Source organism: Choloepus didactylus, chromosome 9 (assembly GCF_015220235.1).
Source record: "Choloepus didactylus isolate mChoDid1 chromosome 9, mChoDid1.pri, whole genome shotgun sequence".
Lineage (NCBI taxonomy): Eukaryota > Metazoa > Chordata > Mammalia > Pilosa > Megalonychidae > Choloepus > Choloepus didactylus.
This window is the reverse complement of record NC_051315.1, coordinates 101,476,687-101,483,205: the sequence shown is the minus strand read 5'-3', so window position 1 is coordinate 101,483,205 and position 6,519 is coordinate 101,476,687. Positions and strand designations below refer to the sequence as shown.

The following is a 6,519-nucleotide window of genomic DNA, read 5'->3' as shown; positions in this document are numbered from 1 at the left end:
AAATAGAAAGAACTATCTTTTTCTTGGATAGAAATACTCAATATTTTATTTTTGTGATACTATCAAGTTGACCCATAAGTTACTATATTTCTGTTAACTACAATGAGTTTGGCCCAGCTAGAGTTTTTTTAAAGGGGTAAAAAATATAATCTCACCACTGGAAAAATCAAGTGGCAATATCTAGGTAAATTCTGACAAGTATAAAAAAATGAGAGGTTGAAGGGAAGGGAATAAAAGAGACTAAAATCAAAAAATATTAAAATTCATTGCGAAGCTTCAGTAAATAAAATAATTGATCAGTGCAAAATAGGAAAACAACAATAAAGGAGATTTAAAAATTCATATGTAATTTTTATATGATAAATATAAATGTGAAAAATCATATTAATAATGAAAAGGTGAATGCTTTCCTCTAAGATGACGAACAGGCAAGGATTTCTGCTCTATGGATTCCTATAAGACATTATAGTGAAAGTCCTAGCCAGTCAAAAAAGGCAAGGAAAAAAATCAAAAAGTGTCAACATTGAAAGAAAAAAGAAAAAACATTGTCTTTTTTCACAGATTACTATATTGTATACATTGATAATCCCAAGTAATCTACAGAAATTCTTCTAGAACTACTAAATAAGTTAAGCAAGGTCACCTAATACAAAGTCAATACACAAAAATCAAATAATTTTGATATACTTGCAAGAAACAATTGGAAATCAAAATTTATTCAAGTACTACCTTAGTTCGTCAGGCTGTTATGAAAAATACTACACAATGGATTGTTTTAAACAATGGGAATGTATTAGCTCATGGTTTCAGAAGCTAGAAGTCCAAAATCAAGGCATCTGTGATGCTGTGCTTTCTCCTAGAAGTCTGCGTCATTCTGGTGCTGGCCGGGGTTCCTGGTCTTGTACTTCTGCCTCCTGTCACAATGCAATGTCCTCTCCTTTCTCCTCCTCTTTCAGTTTCTGCTAACATCTGGCTTCTCCCTGTGCCTTCTCCAACTCTGGCTTTTAGTTTCTATCCATATGACCTCCAGCAATCCAGATTATGCCTCACCCTAGCTTGGTGGCACATATTTTCACTAAAAATAACATATTCAAAAGGTCCTATTTAAGTAGGGTCACATCCACAGGGATGTAGATTAAGATACCTTTGTTGGGATCCATAATTCATTATACCATAAATACCATTTACAATAGCACCAAAAATAATCTAATAAAATATGTGTAAGATCTGTCTGCTGAAAACTATAAAATCCTGATGCAAGAAATAAAAAAGTTCAAGGTTATTGGAAAGATATATGTTGCTCATGAATTGGAGGACTTAATATTAGTGAAATATCAATTCTTCCCAAATTGATCTATAGCTACTATGCAGTCTCTATTAAAATATCAGCAGGATTTTTGTTTATAAAACGAACAAGATTATTTTAATATTAATATAGTAAAGCAAAGAAAACTAACGAAAGCAATTTTGAAAAAGAGCAAAGTCAGAAGACACATATTCCCAGTATCAAGAGTCACTATAAATCAACAGTATGGTATTGGCAAAAGGAAAGACAAAAAAAAAAAAAAAAAAAAAAAGACATTCAATAGCGCACCCAAGTGGTAGTATAGGTAGTAGGAGGGACATTCTGATTCCTGTAAACAGGGGAATTCCTAAGGCCACAAGCAAGCACAAGCCCAGGATAAGACACAGGATTAGAAAACACAGAGAGGATACTGCATGTCACTTTTACATTGGGCTGATCTTATTGATAGGAGGGATAAACACTGAAGAAGAGCACCAGCCAATGCAGAGCCAATTTCCAAAGACTACTAAAGGTGTTTATTGCATTGGTTTGTTTGTTTTGTTAGCTCCTGGCACTCACCAAAATCCCTGTCATATGATTAGCTGGCCAAAAACTTAAGGAACACACAACTCAGGGACTAAATCCCAGAGTTAAACCTTAAAATATTAAGGTACTAAATCACACAATTAACACCATGTGCAAACAAAGGCTACAAGAAACACATATAAAAAGTAAATTATACTCTATCCAAAGGAATAAGATAAAAATACAGAAACCATTAACAAAGTATACCAGACTCCAGTTATACCACAAAAAGACTTAAAAAATAAATAAATAAATAAATAAAAGATCTTCAATATGGTCAAAGAACTACAGGAAAACATGGGGGGAGAAATGAAAGGATAGCAGGAAAAAGATGAATGAACAATATGAGAATCTCAACAAAGAGGGAGAAATTTTTAAAAGGAACCAAACAGAAATACTGAGTTGAAGAACACAATAACTGAAATGGTAAATTCCCTAGAGAATTTCAACTGCAGATGAGAGCTGGCTGAAGAAAGAATCAGTGAACTTGAATACAAGAAAAATTAAATGATTAAAGCTGAGAAGCAGAAATAGAAAAGAATGGGAAAAAAAAGGGAAGAAAATCAATAGATCTATGGGACACCAACTAGCATTCCAATACATGCATATAGGAGTCCCAGAAAGAGAAGAGAGAAAGAGAAGGAATATTCAAAGAGCTAATGGCAGAAAATTTTCCAAACTTAACAAATTACATGAATATAAACATTTAAGAAGCCAAATGAATCCCAAACAGCATAAATTCAAGGAGAACCATACCCAGACACATGGTAGTCAAACTTTCAAATGCCAAGTACAAAAAGAGAGTTCCAAAAACTGCAAGACAAAAGCAATGTGTTATGTAAAAGAGATCCCCCAAAAAGACTGAGTGCTGATTTCTCATTAGAACCAAGAAGGCAAGAAGGCAGTTGGATGAAGTGTTTAAAGTGCTGAAAGAAAACTGCCAACCAAGAATTTTATATGCAGTGGGACTCTCTCTCAAAAATGAGGGAAATTAAGACATTTCTAGATAAACAAAAGCTAAGGGAGTTCAACACCACTAGAACTGCTCTCCAAACTGAAAGGAAAAGACACCAGACACTGGATCTACATGGCATAAAGAAACAAAATCTCTTACAAAGGGAATCATGTGGGTAGTTATAAATGACAGTACTATTGTATTTTTGGTGCGTAACTACACTTTTTACTTCTTATAGACCCTAAAACACAAATGCATACAAAAATCAAATAAATACTAAAGTAGATCTTAAGGGAAGCATCGAGGAACAGAACAGGTATGACATACAAAGACCAAATAGGAAAATGGCAGAAGAAAGTCCTGCATTAGCATAGTTACTTTAAATATGAAAGGATTAAACTCTTCAGCAAAAAGACAGAGAAGGGCAGAATGGATAAAGAGTATGAAGGGGGGAGGGGCTGCACAGGCTAGTGAGGTGCCGAGGAGAGGGCTGTGTGGTCATCACCTGTCCCTCTGCTCCGGGTTGGACTCAGAGTCAGAGCCAGATCCCCTGCAGAGGGCCACATCAACCTCCACCTGCACTGCCCTTCCCTCCCCACATCGCTGCGCCCTCCAGGCCCGCGGACCGTCCTCCCAACACACGGCCTCCATACTTTTCCCACAATGCCCCACGCCAGACTCTGCCCAGGCTCATGTTGGAGACTCGCGCGGGAGAAGAAGCCGATGCGAGGTGTTAGTGCGCTCCTAGCTGCCAGTGCAGCTTGTCCTCTTGCGTCGCAAACACGGCAGTCGTGTGGTCGGAGACTGCGTGCTCCCTCCCACACTCACAGCCTGGGCTTGGCCTAGTGGGCCGCTGCCAGGAATTGAGGATGGGGGAGTAGCTACGAGAGGCGATCCCGTGACACGATGATTAATGTTTTAGGAGACAATGTTGTGATTTTTGATTCATCCTTGTAGTAATATGGACAGAAGTTCTCAAACTTGCGTCCTATATCGTCTGGAACCAGCAGTGTGCCTTAATGCTCACTTAAAACAGAATTGGTATAAGGAAAAGAATGGGAGTCTGGTTAAATAAAGGTGACTATGTCAGAGACTTGAAAAGGATCAGTTTCTACTTTCTAATAGTGTATATGGCCATTTTAGTGGGAACAGATCAGGATTTTTACAGTTTATTTGGAGTATCCAAAACTACAAGCAGTAGAGAAGTAAGACAAGCTTTTAAGAAATTGGCATTGAAGTTACATCCTGACAAAAACTTGAATAACCCAAATGCACATAGTGATTTTTTTAAAAAACTAAATAGAGCATATGAAGTACTCAAAGATGAAAAAGTCTAACAAATATGGGGAAAAGGGACTTGCAGATAATCAAGAAGGAGGCCAGTATGAAAGCTGGAACTATTACCATTATGATTTTGGTATTTATGATGATGATCCTGAAATCATAACATTGGATAAAAGAGAATTTGATGCTGCTGTTAATTCTGGAGAACTGTGGTTTGTAAACTTTTACTCCCCAGGATGTTCACACTGTCATGATTTAGGTTCCACATGGAGAGACTTTGCTAAAGAGTGGATGAATTACTTCAAATTGGAGCTGTTAACTGTGGCAATGATAGAATGCTTTGCCAAAACAAAGGAGTCAACAGTTATCCCAGCCTCTTCATTTTCAGATCTGGAATGGTTGCAATGAAATATCGTGGTGACAGATCTAAGGAAAATTTAGTGAATTTTGCCATGCAACATGTTAGAAGCACAGTGACAGAATTATGGAAAAGAAATTTTGTCAACTCTGTACAAACTGTGTTTGCTGCTGGTATTGGTGGGCTGATCACTTTTTGCTCCAATAGAGGAGATGGTTTGACTTCACAGACACGACTCAGACTTAGTGGCATGCTGGATGGTCTTGTTAACTTAGGATGGATCGACTGTGCTACTCAGGACAATTTTTGTAAAAGTTTGGATATTACAACAAGTACTACTGCCTATTTTTCTCCTGGAGCCTCTTTAAATAACAAAGAGAAAAATGGTATTTTGTTTCTTAATTCATTAGATGCTAAAGAAATATATTTGGAGATAATGAATAATCTTCCAGGTTTTGAACTACTTTCAGCAAACACATTAGAGGATCGTTTAGCTCACCATAGATGGCTCTTATTTTTTCATTTTGCAAAAAATGAAAATGCTAATGATCCTGAGTTGAAGAAACTGAAAACTCTACTTATAAATGAACATATTCAAGTTGGCAGGTTTGACTGCTCCTCTGTACCAGACATCTGTAGTAATCTCTGTTTTTCAGCCAAGTCTAGCAGTATTTAAAAGACAAGGAACCAAAGAATATGAAATTCATCAAGGAAAGAAGATTCTATAGGATATACTTGCATTTGCCAAAGAAAGTGTTAATTCTCATGCTACTACACTTGGACCTCAAAATTTTCCTGCCAGTGACAAAGAACCATGGCTTGTTGATTTTTTTGCCCCTTGGTGTCCACCATGTCAAGTTTTATTGCCAGAGTTACGAAAAGCATCAAAGCACCTTTATGGTCAGCTTAAATTAGGTACACTGGATTGTACAAATTCATGAAGGACTCTGTAACATATATAATGAAGGACTTTGTAACATGTATAACATTCAAGCTTATCCAACAAAAGTGGTATTCAATCAGTCCAGCATTCATGAAATGAAGGACATCACTCTGCTGAACAGATCCTGGAGTTCATAGAAGATCTTAAGAATACTTCAGTGGTCTCCCTTACACCCACCACTTTCAATGAACTAGTTAAACAAAGAAAATATGATGAAGTCTAGATGGTTGATTTCTATTCTCCACGGTGTCATCCATACCAGGCCTTAATGCCAGAATGGAAGAGAATGGTCCAGTTGTTAACTGGACTGATCAGTGTGGGCAGTATAGCCTGCCAGCAGTACCATTATTTTTGTTCCCAAGAAAATGTTTGGAGGTACTCTGAGATAAGACTTTTTCCCCCAAAATCAAATAAAGCTTATGAATATCATAGTTACAATGGTTGCAATAGGGATGCATATTCCCTAAGAATCTCGGGTTTAGGATTTTCACCTCAAGTGTCCACAGATCTACCATCGCAGACTTTCAATGAAAAAGTTTTACAAGGGGAAAATCACTGGGTGGTTGATTTCTATGCTCCTTGGGGTGGATCTTGCCAAACTTTTGCTCCAGAATTTGAGCTCTTGCTAGGATGATTAAAGGAAACATGAAAGCTGGAAAAGTAGACTCTCAAGCTTATGCTCAGACATGCCAAAAAGCTGGTATTAGAGCCTATCCAACTGATAAATTTTATCACTATGAAAGAGCAGAGAGGAATATTTTGGGAGAGGAAATAGATGTCAGAAATGCAAAAGATATTGCTACCTTAATATAAGAAAAGTTGGAAACTGTACAGAATAAAGAGAAATACGGATAAAATTTGATGTTGAAGCTGAAGAAAAATTGAAATAAAAATAAATTCCAACAAATGACATCAGAAGGCATCTTTTTAGACTGTTACTTCATGATGGGATTAAGTGAACATTAACATGGACTTGAATTGTGCTGCCTGCATTCTGTACAACATAAATCAGAGGTCTGCAAATTTTTTCTGTAAAGGGCCAGATTCTAAATATTTTAGGCTTTGCAGACGATATACTGTTGGTCACATTTTTGTTTTTAAACATCCAT

The 6,519-nt window shown here is 36.8% G+C and overlaps 1 pseudogene; it reads left to right on the top strand.

Annotated features, from left to right (window-relative positions):
- Positions 1–3,880: 3,880 nt before the first annotated feature.
- LOC119543816 lies at positions 3,881–6,265 on the top strand (annotated as a pseudogene).
- The last annotated feature ends 254 nt before the right edge of the window (positions 6,266–6,519 follow it).